Below are 12997 nucleotides of genomic sequence, written 5' to 3' on the forward strand. Positions count from 1 at the left end.
AGAGATGCTCTACACTTCAATTTTAGTTATACCTAGCTCCAGCCTCAGATGCTTTTGGCAACGTGCCAAAAAATCAGATCTTGTGTAGCATGAAAGAACACATGGAAAAATAAATAATAATACCAGAGATTTAGCTCTTCAATACCACTTTTTGCTCAGGCATTCATTAACTGAAATGTGTATTACAGAACAGAATATGTTGTGTAGCTAGTCACAGCAGCAGCTATTTGTATGCTTTTAAAGCATGTCAGCACAGCTTTCAGTGAGAACAAGAGGTTCAAAGAAACAGGAGCTAAATTCAATCATTTGATGGAAAATGTAAGAGGCACTTATTAAACTCAAACCCTTCAGATGCACTCTGGGGTGGATTTTATCACAGTGTCTCCATTTTTAGGTTTAACATACTCTTTAAAGACACAGAAACCTCTTAAAATAATGTGACCATACATGTAAAGAAGGAAGAATTTTGATCCAAATAATAAATATATTTTTTGGTGCTAGGGCTGAGATCTGGATAAGACAGAGCTGCCTTTCTTCAAAAGATTGATGCCAGTGAGAACTGGCCCAGGTTATGTTATGTTTTTAATAATTTAAATTAAATTTAAATTAGGTCTCTTTAGGCAGATAGTTTTGTCCCTTGAGGAAATCCGGGTATAGCAAATGCAACATAGAAGCAGGCTAGGGTCCTCAAGCTTTCACAAGAGCTGTACAACCTGCCAGTTTCCTCTCCTCCTTTTTATTCCTCACCTTGGCTCTGAGCAGGGTCTGCAGTGTCTCACACAAGCTTGTTTCTAAGCCAACATGGTCTTATTACCCCACTTTCCTCATAGCTCCTGAGTGATGTGTGAGAGGGCTTGCAGCAGTGCAGGGAAGACTGTGAGACAGTTGGATCTCTTGATAATGAGGAATATAAAATATCACAGGTACATAAACCAAAAAGTACTTCCCTCAGCAGTTCAAATGCAGAACTGACTGCCTAGGAATATAAAAGTCCTTTCTCCAGAATCATTAGTTTTTGAGTGAAATCTCAGCTGTCACTCCTGAAGGAGATTGCAACAGAAGAAGTCTTGGCTTCTCACCAGAGGGGTGAAAGACTAGGAGGATATCAGGTACATCTGGATTAGAGATTTTTGTTTTGTGATATAGTTTGAGATTAGCATACCCTTCATAAGAAAAGTGTTCATATTTGACTCACTTTGCAAACATCAGGAGCAAACAGAATTTTTAGTGAATCACAAAATAACATTGTCTAGAAACAAAAAGCACTATTGAAGCCCATTTCCTCTCCTCTGACTTGGGTTGAGTGTTTCTGCCCTTTAGCCTTGGTGATCTCAAACTCAGGCACCTACTGAAAAGCAATTACAGCTACTCTGAGGTAGCTAAGGGAAAGAAAAAGCGTGCCCAGAGCCTGATGCACCCCACAGCAAAAGAGCACCTTCAGGTTTCTGGAGAAGTTCACCTTGTTCCCTTGTCTATAAAGGGAGTGCAGACAACCACCTTTGCCTGGTCACTGAATCCTTAGACAGCAATGTGAGGCGAGAAGAATCCCGTCCCCACTGATTGACCATAGCAGAGAGATCACACAGTTCTAAATATAGTGATACAGAGAGGGTGATGTAAAACTGAGGGCATGGCTCTTACCCCAGGTATTTTTGAAGATGTCCAACTACACACATAGAAGGACACACACTAGATGTAGATCAACTTTCTACCACAGTGCAATATTTCGTTACCCCTCCAGCCTTTGTCAGAAGGCAGTAAGGATTTTTTGCATTGCTGAGTTCAGCAAACATTTCCACATCTCACAGTACTCCACACCCTTCACGTTATCCCCATCATTCTTGATCCCTGTGATCAGCTCTCTAACACGGGATCTTGCAGTTAGTGATTATTTCAGGTGAACTCAGCTCATCTCGCCCACTCTGAGATGCCAGCAGTCATGCACTGACACATGTATATGTCACACTTCCATTTCACCTTTTTGTAGTCCTGATACAAAGAACTTTGTATCTGATAGTCATAAATATTATGGGTTCTGGGACCACTGAGAGAAAAAGTAAAGAAAAAATCAGGGTATCTTACTATGCCTGAAGGTGATAAATCACTTTAAGAACAAACTACCTTTTCCTATTATTCCTCAGCAGACTGAATTTGCTAGAATACACATAGAGAACCTCAATTAAAGTGAGTTATAAAAATCAATCAAAATTAATCAATTAAATACAAAAATGTATGTTGTAGGTCAGGACGAAAAACAAAACTGATAAGGATTTCAGCTATCTGTCCTTGCTTCTGACCGCAGAAGTCTTCAAAATTCTCTCATTCACTTTTAATTTCTCTTTCATTTTTCAATCACCTCCCTCCAGGAAGGAAGTCGCATGCTCCTGTCACAGAGACTTTCTGTGGTACACTTCAATCTTATAGCAGAGCTCCACCTATAACTTGTAACAGATTTTCCTACAGTCCTGTGAGAGAGAAAGGAAAGCACCTTAATTTCCCAAACTTTCTAGTGCGGAAAACAGCATGAGAGGGTGAAGAAATTTATCAGGTATCCCTCCAGGAATTGTGTAAGAAGCAGGAGTGAATCTTGCACCATGTGAGACCAAGTTCATTAGCTTGACCAGAGGACTATTTTCATTCACCACTTCATATTCATACTCTTGATCCCAGACATCTGCCCACAAGACATAATTTTATGGGTTTGGGGGTCCCAGCAGAAGGAAAAATTCCTGAGGAATATCCTCTTTGTTCCACCATGTCTGGGAAGAACACAGCCGTTCCCAGCAGCTCACACACAGGTGGATTTGCAGGGACAGTTTTCATCCCAAAGCCTGATCCCCAGTTGAGCAGGGCCCAGTGTGCTCTGCTCAGGAATCCCAAGCATGGACCTACTGCCCCAGCCAGAGCCTTCCCTTTGCCCAAATCCCTGCCTGTTCATGGGGATATTCCCACCAGCAAGTGTAACACAGGGAGGAGCTGCTCCTATACCCTCTTGGACAACACCAAAAAGCACTTCTGGAGGCCTCACAGCAGTGCTCTCTTCTGAGCAGGGAAGGGAGTTGCAGAAGCTGGGAGAAGTGTGCAGACAGCAAAGTGCTGCGCCTCTCTCCTCCTGACAGCCCTCATTCAGGGACACAACAGCTGACCTTTATATATACCTCACAAGACTTGTCAGCTGCTATTCTTGCTTTCAAACAAGGGCTGGAGAAGGCTGCATAGGCACGTGCATGAGCCCTCTATGCTGTTAATGATAAAGCTGCAGGAACTAATCTCGCAGTTATTGGTAGCAACAAGGAAATCCATCAAGCAGGCATGCCCCAGGAGTGCCAAGCGATTGGTGTTCCTGGTTGTCTTGGTGTCTGGGTACATTTGGCCATGAAAGAAATTTTGCTGGTTAGCTGAGTATCCAATTTGCCTGTCTGTCCTTGGCACAGACTGAGGCAAGGACAAGGATTTGGGTTTGCATCTGGCATGCATCTGGAACAAGCTGCTGAGATAGCCATGTTCACCCTAGTTCAGAGTGGCAGAGATATGGACACACGCAGACACGATGGACAGCAGGGTATGGCTGCCGTGAGCAAAACAGGGGATGCTGAGCCAGGGGAAGGCAGGCACTGGGCACACCACTGGCCAAGGGGAAGTAGAGGAAATCAGGGTGGACCTTCAGGGAAGGGCAGGGGGGCAATTCCACAGTGCCTCTCACCAGGAACATCTCTGTCCTGAGAGGTTAGAGCCCAGAACTGACCCTTAACTTGGTGCTGGGAGAGGGGCACAGAGGGGAGCCAAGAGTGCTGTAACCGTATTATGGATGGCTGTTGGCAGCTTTGTTCCAGGAAGTCTGTGAGGAACTGTCCACAAAGGCCAGGAGCAGATGAGAGCCTGTCTGCCCAGCTAGGATGTCCCTATGGGAAAGACCACTGGGCCAGCGATGGATTCAGCCTTCAGACACACCACTGACACCGGGGACCCTGCCTTGATCTTATCATGTGCAGCACCAGGCCTGTCATCAGCCATTAGTGTCAGCAGCAAGATTTAGTGCTGTTTGCTCTGAAGTTGTAGCTGTGTCACAAGCATGGGGGAACCAGGCAGCCAGGGTAACAGATCTGAGCACTACCAGAAAATTCAAGAGAAACATTTGAGCACAGCTGGGCTGGTGTGGCATTTTCCAGCATCCAGGCAGAAGACATTTGAGCAAACTGCTGGATCAATGTTCTTTTTCACTGTTTTCCTGTTGGAGAAGAAGGTAATGAAATAAATGCTCAAGTTTTAATTTGCAGGAAATGAAACCCTCATTCAGCTGCAAAACATCCACCATGTGTGCTCATTGTGAGCCAAGATCTTCTTCATAGTCATAGAATCACAGAATAGTTTGGGTTGGAAGGGACCTTTAAAGGTCACCTAGTCCAGCCGCCCCACAACAAGCAGGGACACCTTCAGCTGAATCAGAGCCCCATCCAAACTGATCTTGAAGTTTTCCAGGGAGGGGGCATCCATCTCTCTGGGCAACCTGTTCCAGTTTTACCACCCTCATCATAAAATAATTCTTCCATATATCTAATCTAAATCAACCCTCTTTTAGTTTAAAACCACTACCCCTTGTCCTATTGCAACGGGCCCTGTGAAGAAGTTTTTCCCCATCTTTCTCATCAGCCCCCTTTAGATACTGGAAGGTGCCCTAAGGTTTCCCCAGAGCGTTCTCTTCTCCAAGCTGAACAACCCCAACTCTCTCAGCCTTTCCTCATAGGAGGGCTGTTGCAGCCCTTCAATCATCTTTGTGTCCCTCCTCTGGACCCACTCCAACAGGTCCATATCTTTCCTGTGCTGAGGACTCCAGAGCTGGCTGCAGCAATGTAAAACACTTTATATATTCACATGTAAGAGTACATACAACATGGGAATGAGACTGAAAAATGAAAACTGAGTAGAGGGGGGAAATGATCAGAGAAACTAAAGGACTTCTGTGATACCAAGGGCAACTCCTGCTCCTGGAATCTTGTTATGACTTCAACTGTTGCTAAAAAAAATAAAAATTAATTTTCAAGCTTGAAGATATCATCCAGCCATATCATCAGGGCTGAGAATCCCCAAATAAACACCAGAAGAACTGAGAATTAATCTTCTTTTAAAACCTTCTGATTCTGAAAACATCTCAATATCTGGGGGGAAAGGAGATGAGGGCAGAACAATTTTGGAGTACTTGAGATGTTGCAACTGCCTTCTCGCTCCTTTCAAGTGAGGAAATATGGGAAGAAATACAAACACTATCTATCTTGAATGACTGGGCAATGAGCTATATATAGAACCTGCTCTGTCCTACTTAAATTATGACTAATGCTAAACAATTAGAAATTCAGATGTCTGAATATTTGAAGTAGCAAACATCTCTAATGCACCATTTGTTGTTCATTAAAAAGAAGAATCAAAGTCTCTTTAAGCTCTGACTAGGCTGCACTTAACAGGTGCATGTTGCTGGAAGTGGAGCCCCATGAGACTAATTGCAAGGGATAATGAACAAGATGAGGCGTTTCTTGGAAAAAAGATTGTTGTCTTTATAATGACCATACTCACACCAGAGACTGCAAATTCTTTAGGGAAGGGACTTTCTTTTTTGTACCATGCCTGCCTGGTGTCTAGCACAGCAGCGCCCTAGTCTGTGACTAGGAATCCTAAGTGCTACTGCAATTCAAGCAGTACATTATAGTAAATAGTAGTATTAAATTAGCTGGGAACATGAAGTTGGTTTTCATCAGCATCTCTGGTGTACAGGATCAACAAACATTTCTCTAAGCCAGAGGCCAATGGAGTTTATTTGAAAACATTTCATTTTTATGAGAAGACAATGCTAATACAAAGCTACAGTTTACTCTTAGGATTTTGGCAGAACTTTTTGTCTGGTCCCTCTAATTCAGGGCTGCAGTGTCTGGAGTAGGTTTTCATACAGCCAAGATGAAAGACTGGGTGAAGGAAACAAAGTACAGAATAAAAATGTAAATCCTGCCAGCCAATAAATGAAGAAATTATGAGTCTCCACCAGACAAAATACCCAGATTTCTCAGCCATTCCCCATCTCACTGTGGGTTGCTATAATTGCAAAGCATGCACTTAATGAATTTATTTACTGGATGGTTTCCTTCATCTTTCTTCTGCTTTTTCATCATTACAGATGTCGTGACAGGGGCTATGGGTGGCACTGCCACACACACATCACCATATATTATTCTGTCAGTATCACAGGATTGTTTTAGTCTGAAGGAAAATACTGACTTTATTCTTAACTCCTGATACTGGAACAGCAAAGGCATGTAGCAATGAGGTGTTGTAGCTGCCTCTTTACAACTAGGACTTTCCAAGAAGCTTAGAAGCAGGCATATCTTTGACCTGAGGATGTCGTGAAAAACCCTTCTGTTCTATCCTAGTGGATATGAAAATCAAGTAAGATAGATTATTAATATTCCTAAGCGCTAAGTTTTTGGCTTCTTTTTCACCTGAATACAGTGGTGCCAGTGGCCTGACATCAGGCCTGATATCCAGCCACTTGATAAGTAGCAGATCTCAAACTGCTTTGCAAATACTACCACTGAAGTTAATGAATAGCCATATACAACAGATTTTGTGTAGCACTGAAATGCCTTCTGTACTGAGACAGTCCAGCACTACCCAGAATCTAGGCCCACAGACTGGGCTAGAACTAGCACCAGGACACGTTTGAATCCTGCATCCAAGCAAGGCTGCAGGATAGGGGTGTTACAGGCAAGCCTAGCCCAGGTAATGGGCACAGAGATGCTTGGACTATCTAAGTTTGTTTCACACTGCTCTGACAATGTAGTGCTGCATCTCGTGTAAGAGTCTTGCTGAAGGCTGGTGGCTCCTCACATTTCTGTGCAAGAGCAAGTACATGGGTTTGGAGCAGCAGTGGCTCAGCACTCTCTCACTGTAATGCCCTGCAATCACCAGTTAAACTGAAACTTGGCTAAAACTATCGGGGTAAATGCCAAGAGCTCTTCAACACCCATCTCTGACACAACCTAGCTCGTCCTAAAGGACAGAGAAAGGATGAAATCTTTGAGTTAGTTACTAAAGGGGAGAGTCACAGGTTGACCTCAAAGACATTAGGAGCTACAAGTTCACAGCTCCTCCTAGGATGCTTTCAAACGGGAGAAGATAACTGCTACCAGAGGGCCCAAAGCTTTTTTTAAACTTAAAAAATAACTTCAGAACTGTATCAGTAAATAAAGTCTAATTTTAGGCAATACTTGAGTTTATAGTATATCTTTTGAGTCAGTCACATATATGGGCATACAAAGGTTGGGAATCTCCCTATAAGGCTTTTTCAGTTCCTTTAGTGAAAGCTGTGTGAAAAGTAATTTTAGAGGAGCCAAATTTAAGGTGTTAACAGTGAGTGCCATTGACCTTTGAGTGTTGCTGTAAGACAGCAGCGTGAATAACAATAATAAACTCCCTAAGGTTGTCTCTCTTCAGTTTTCTATGAGCATCTTGTCCCCAGAGAACATTTAAAAAGTTTGTGGTTCAACCAGACAGCTTGTCTGAATCTCCAAGGGATGCCACCCCAGGACGGGGCTCAGCTATGTCTCTGCCATGAGACTTGGATTCCGAGGAACCTGGAAACACATCCAGTAAAAGTGTTGTCACAAAAGCACTTGGAGCTTAGTCAGGATTGCTCTTAGGCTTGAGAGTGAGAAGGGTCTCTCTCTTTGCTGGTAGGGGAAGGAACAGGATCCCTGGGTATAGTATAGGGAGTTCATCTCAGTTCCTTGTTTGTCTGTATTAATGATCCTGAAGGGAAAATGGTACTGGTTTTGACTCAGATGGGGTGAAATTTTGCATCCTGAAACCTAGGGGTTTGACACTGACTGTAATTAAACTTTTTTTGGCCTCAAAGTGAAAAGCACACGCTCTCCTCCTATTTGTCTTGGCAGAGCTTTTGGCAGAGCTGTGTGATGGAGGCTGGCTGACTGTTGCAGAATAGCAATGGGAAGGAGATGCCAATAAGAAGAAACTGGTGAACTGGAAAACAAGGGCCGCAGTAAATGAACTGGCTTCTAAATGGCAACAGGTGATTGAACTGCATCATCATGTCTTTATCATGTCAGCAGGAGCAATGCAGTAGGCTCATAGCTGTGATTCACTATACCCTCCAATTTCGCTACTACAGTGACTGTGTCTAAAAGGCAGGATTTCTCTCTGGATCCTTTTGCTATTTCTATTAACAAATACATCTCAAATTTAAGAAATGAACAAGATGAAATATTGTGAGATTCACAACCAACCGACATTTCCAGCATAGCTCTATTTAGACCCAGGAAACACTCAAGTAGGTCCTCCAGGGAGCAAGGAAAGAAGGTGTTTATCCACTCTGAGACAGAAGGAATTGTTCCACATGGGGGATTTTTTGTATTATAACTGGGTATAATGTCTCTTGCTGCAGACGCAGGACTATCCTCCCTCCTTCAGCTGTTTAGCAACATGTGAGGCCAAACTTCTAATAAAAACCATGTCCTACATACTATCTACCCCTATCTAAGGGGTAGATATCCCATTTTTGTGCCCTCATAACAGGTCCTCTTTTCAAAAAATGAGCTACATGATAGTCCCTTAATAAATCCATTAAAGTCAACACCTAGCAGAATCAAATGTGCTGATGGAAAACAAGGCATTATCTGAGTCTTCTTTTGTAGAGAATGAAAACGAAATCCCAGTTTGGGATCAAGGCCAGATTTTAAATCTTGAATACCATCCTGAAGTGCAACCTTGTCTCTCTGCATGACTCTGCTTGAGATAACACATGGAGCTTGAGGGTGCCTCATGCTCCAAAGAACAAATGCCATAGCTTAGATATCTTTACACACTATCTGTCATTATGACTGGAGCCATGAGAAATAGGTTTTCCTATTTTTTTGCATATACTTCCACCACAGCATCCCAAAGGTCCTGTTCAGTTTGACTTCAGTCTTCCAAGATTTGGACAGCAATGATGCCAACTGCAAAGGAGTTGCAGACAACAGTCTGGTGAATCTCTTCATGCCCATTGACACCTACTGATAACCTGCCTCTGTTCAATAACAAAACCAAATTATCTACTTATCCTTCATTCTCCAGTTATGGCTAGGGTGTAGGTTGAGACAGACTAAGATGTTTTCAAGAATCTAAGCTGAAGTAAATCTTCCAGTGACTTCTCTCTTCTGACAGTAAATGCTGTGATACCATGACATGTATAATTCCTAGTGGTTTTGGAGAAATAAAGAAATATTTTGATAGCACAGTTTCAGATGGGGCACATACAGATTTTAAATAACTCTAAATAACCTGGCCCTCTCCAGTGTGCCAAGCACAGCTTCGGTATCATGCCACTCACTACCCAGGATGCCAGTGTCAGACTGTCTCTCCCAAGTGCATTTTCTCTCAGGAACTAACAGATGCTTCATTTAATAGCCATAAACTAGATGTGTCTTCAAGTATACCATGCTTCTGAGTGCTGAAGAAATAACAGCTATTACAGTGCTTACCATATCTCACAAATACAGCACGGGTCTGTCATTTACTTGCCAGAGCCTTCCATCAAACATCTCTCTCTGCCTCCTACTCCATGTCCTAGGGCCTGATCAGGCAGCTCTGTGCTCAGGGGCTCAGATGGGAAGCAGTCTGCGGCTTAGGGACTTGGTAATCCAGAGACACGTTTTGTGTTTAATACAATAGAATTTTAATAGGATAGTATAGAATTTTGTTTTGTGAACCTGTGTGAACAAAGATTGATTGAGAAGTGCTCTGTCTGTGAATGACATCTGCATTAAAAATAAACAAGCCCCAGATTCTAACATGTACATGACTGTGATAGGAAAAAGAGAACTGAAACTATACAACCCATCTGTAAAACTGGCAAGATCCTTTTTTTCCTAGGAAAGATATCTTTGCATCTGACATTGCTGCCCTTACATTGAAAAAGGAAGGAACTGATTTTGTAAGTGATTGTAGAAGTCTTGATTCTTCCACAACATAAACAATACAGACAATCATCCACAGCTCAGCTTTCCAATGAAAATACCAGAAATTCCAGCAGTGTTTGTAGGCTGGTAGGTTACTTGTTTTGTGCCTCTAGCTGAGGAAATAACATCTCTCCAAAAAGAGAGGAATGGAATTCTTTTTATCAAAAAAAAAAAAAGGCTAAGCTTCATGATTTCCCATTCTTCATTAATTTAGCTGGAACCATCCCATACCTACAGGTGGGAGCCAAGAGGTGGTGCTAGAACTCAGCTGTCTTGTACCCAGCAAACATCTATTCCATCTGGTTTTCAGGTAAAAGATGGCTGGAGTCCTTGTGCTTTAGTCTCTGTCAGCTATCTGTGCTTTTAGGAAGACTACAACCTGTTTTGTAGTTTTGGGGGCTAGCTACTCTGGAAAGCCATCACCCTCAATTCTTCCTCCTCATTTCTAAAAGTTCTTGAAGCTGTACATCCAGAAGCACTCATTATCAATATAATGAGAACAACTACCTCAAAATTCAAATATTCATGAGTTAATCTCATCTCATTGTCCCTAAACTGAGCACTAGAGCCACACACTACCAAATATGCATGAGTCAAATAGCGCCTAAAACTAACACCAGGCCTTTCATCAGTGACAATGTCCTACTTTAGGGATGAAGTACCAGAAGCTCTTTCAGTGACAGTGAACTGCACTATATTTCAGGATAAGGACCTTGAGTAAGATGGCAAGAACAATGCCAGAGTGAGTTACTGCATCACTGACGGGAGCATCTGCCACAGCTGAGGCTTTTCTTGACCTGCTGGTGAATGGCTGAACTGAGAAATCAATCCTCTGGGAATTGGTCCCTCTATGCACCATCCTCAAAGGGAAACTTCTGTGCTGTGGTGGAAATCTGAGCAATGACAGGAAGAGCAGGAACATCTTGGCTGAGAGAACCACAGAATGAGGTTTCAGTGGCAGGTTCATAGCGCAGACCTCTCCAAATCAAACAAAGAGACCACGAGAGCAGTGAACAACTATTTTTATTATCAACTTACAGTACTTATGACTTGTTACCTGGACCACCCTTTAGCAACTGATTTTAAAAGGCCCCCAAAAGAACCCTCCTCTTGCAGCTCACAGTGTGTTTTCATTATTTAATTCCATTAAAATCTGGGTAATTATGCCTCCTTCATCAACTTTAATCTACGAAAATAGACCACAGAGGACTGTTACTTCTGAATCAACAAGAGGTAGCTAATAAAATATAGTATCGTGGTCAATGGTTAGGGAATTTCTTGAAGAGCTCCTAAACAATTAGCTGATAGAACACTTGAAGTGAAATTTTCATAAGCTGCTCATGAATAAACCTGGTTTCATTTCATCATACAAAGAGCATACTGAGATACAAATCCAAATGCTAGGAAATTACATAGTTTGTCATTATTATAGTCTTATATCATTTGTACAATATTGCATTGTTATGCACTAGACCCATTTTCTTTGGGACAAATGCCCACCTTCCATTTTGGGATAAATGTAAGCATCATTTATCGTATTCTAGGGAACCAGACAATGAGTGATACTATTTTCTGTCCCCAAAAATGCTCACCAATAATGCTGTACATCAGTATAACAAGCAAGGGAAATTTACTGGACATTGGTTTTGGAAGGCTATCCTTCTGAAAGAGGCTGAGAAGACTAAAGCTGCTCAGAAAGAAAAGCAGAAAAGCCCATGCCATGATCAGAGCAAGCTCTGGGCACCCAGCTCCAAGTACTGCAAATCTGACCTGGCGCCTGCCAGTGTTGGATCAAAAGTGCTGCAGCCACCTGGTGCAAAGTGCTGCTGGATCAAAATTCTTCAAAAGCAAGTTAATTTTGTACCAGCGGGGTTTGTGCTGCACTGGGTATCATCTGTTCCCCCAAAAGCTGGCACAGAATATGGAGGCAGTATAAATACCAAGGCACGTGATGTGAGTAATTTGACAGAAATGGGAGCGTATATTCATGCTCCAGCTGGATCAGTGGGTGATCTGGTGGTGAGCAGTCCTACCAGCAATAAATGTGGCACCATCACCAAAAAAAGAGAGGGGACTTTCAGACTGAGAACTGCCTGAAAAAGGAGTCCAAAGTACGAACAATTATCCTTTGTTGCTTTATTCTTTCACCAAGGTTTTGACAAAGAAACACCATTTTGTCAGCTTTTATGTTTCATTGGATATGGACTCTTGTCCAAATGGGGAACAATAGTACATTTAGACTACAACTGAATATTTTGCTTAAAATAGCCCATCTGGCAACATACACCCAAGTTTCATAATAAAACAGCAATAGCATAGTTATTTAGTATTTTTAATTAACTGAGAAGACCAATGCATTTCAAATAAGACACAAAACAACTGATAAAGTGTTTTGAGCTCTCACGGTCCCTCTCTCTGCCAAAGAACACATGAATAAAACTAAGTCACAAGATTAGGAGATTATTTCTTTCTTTTTTTTCCCTAAATTAATTCTGTTACGGAGCTATGTCTGAAAGGCCATAGATATAGATATAGATGATATTGATATAAATATAGATATAGATATAGAAGGTATTATTACAGTAGACTATCCTTCACCATTTAGGGTTTGCCCATGACTAAGTGGAGACAACTGGTGGATGTGTTTATTCTATCACAAATGCCTCAGCTAGCATTTCCAGGTGAGTTCTTTAACCAGCAATTGATGCATGCTTGCAACGCACGATCCCAAGAACCAACCACCAGCTCCAGAAAGAGCACTTGGGGTGATCTAGGGGAAATTTTGTAGTTCCTGGGCTTTCTGCTCACCATTGTGTTTTTTGAGAAGTTTTATTTCCCACCTTTTTGTGGACAGCCACTTCAACTCTTGTGTAAGGAATAAGAACCAGATTCAGGCTAAGACTTAGAAGATCAATGCTCATTTCCTCTCTGGTCCTGTTGTCCTAAGTGACAGTGAGCAAGCCATGTGCTCTTTCAGTGCCTTATTTAAATCTGAA

This window comes from Corvus hawaiiensis, chromosome 26 (assembly GCF_020740725.1).
Source record: "Corvus hawaiiensis isolate bCorHaw1 chromosome 26, bCorHaw1.pri.cur, whole genome shotgun sequence".
NCBI lineage: Eukaryota > Metazoa > Chordata > Aves > Passeriformes > Corvidae > Corvus > Corvus hawaiiensis.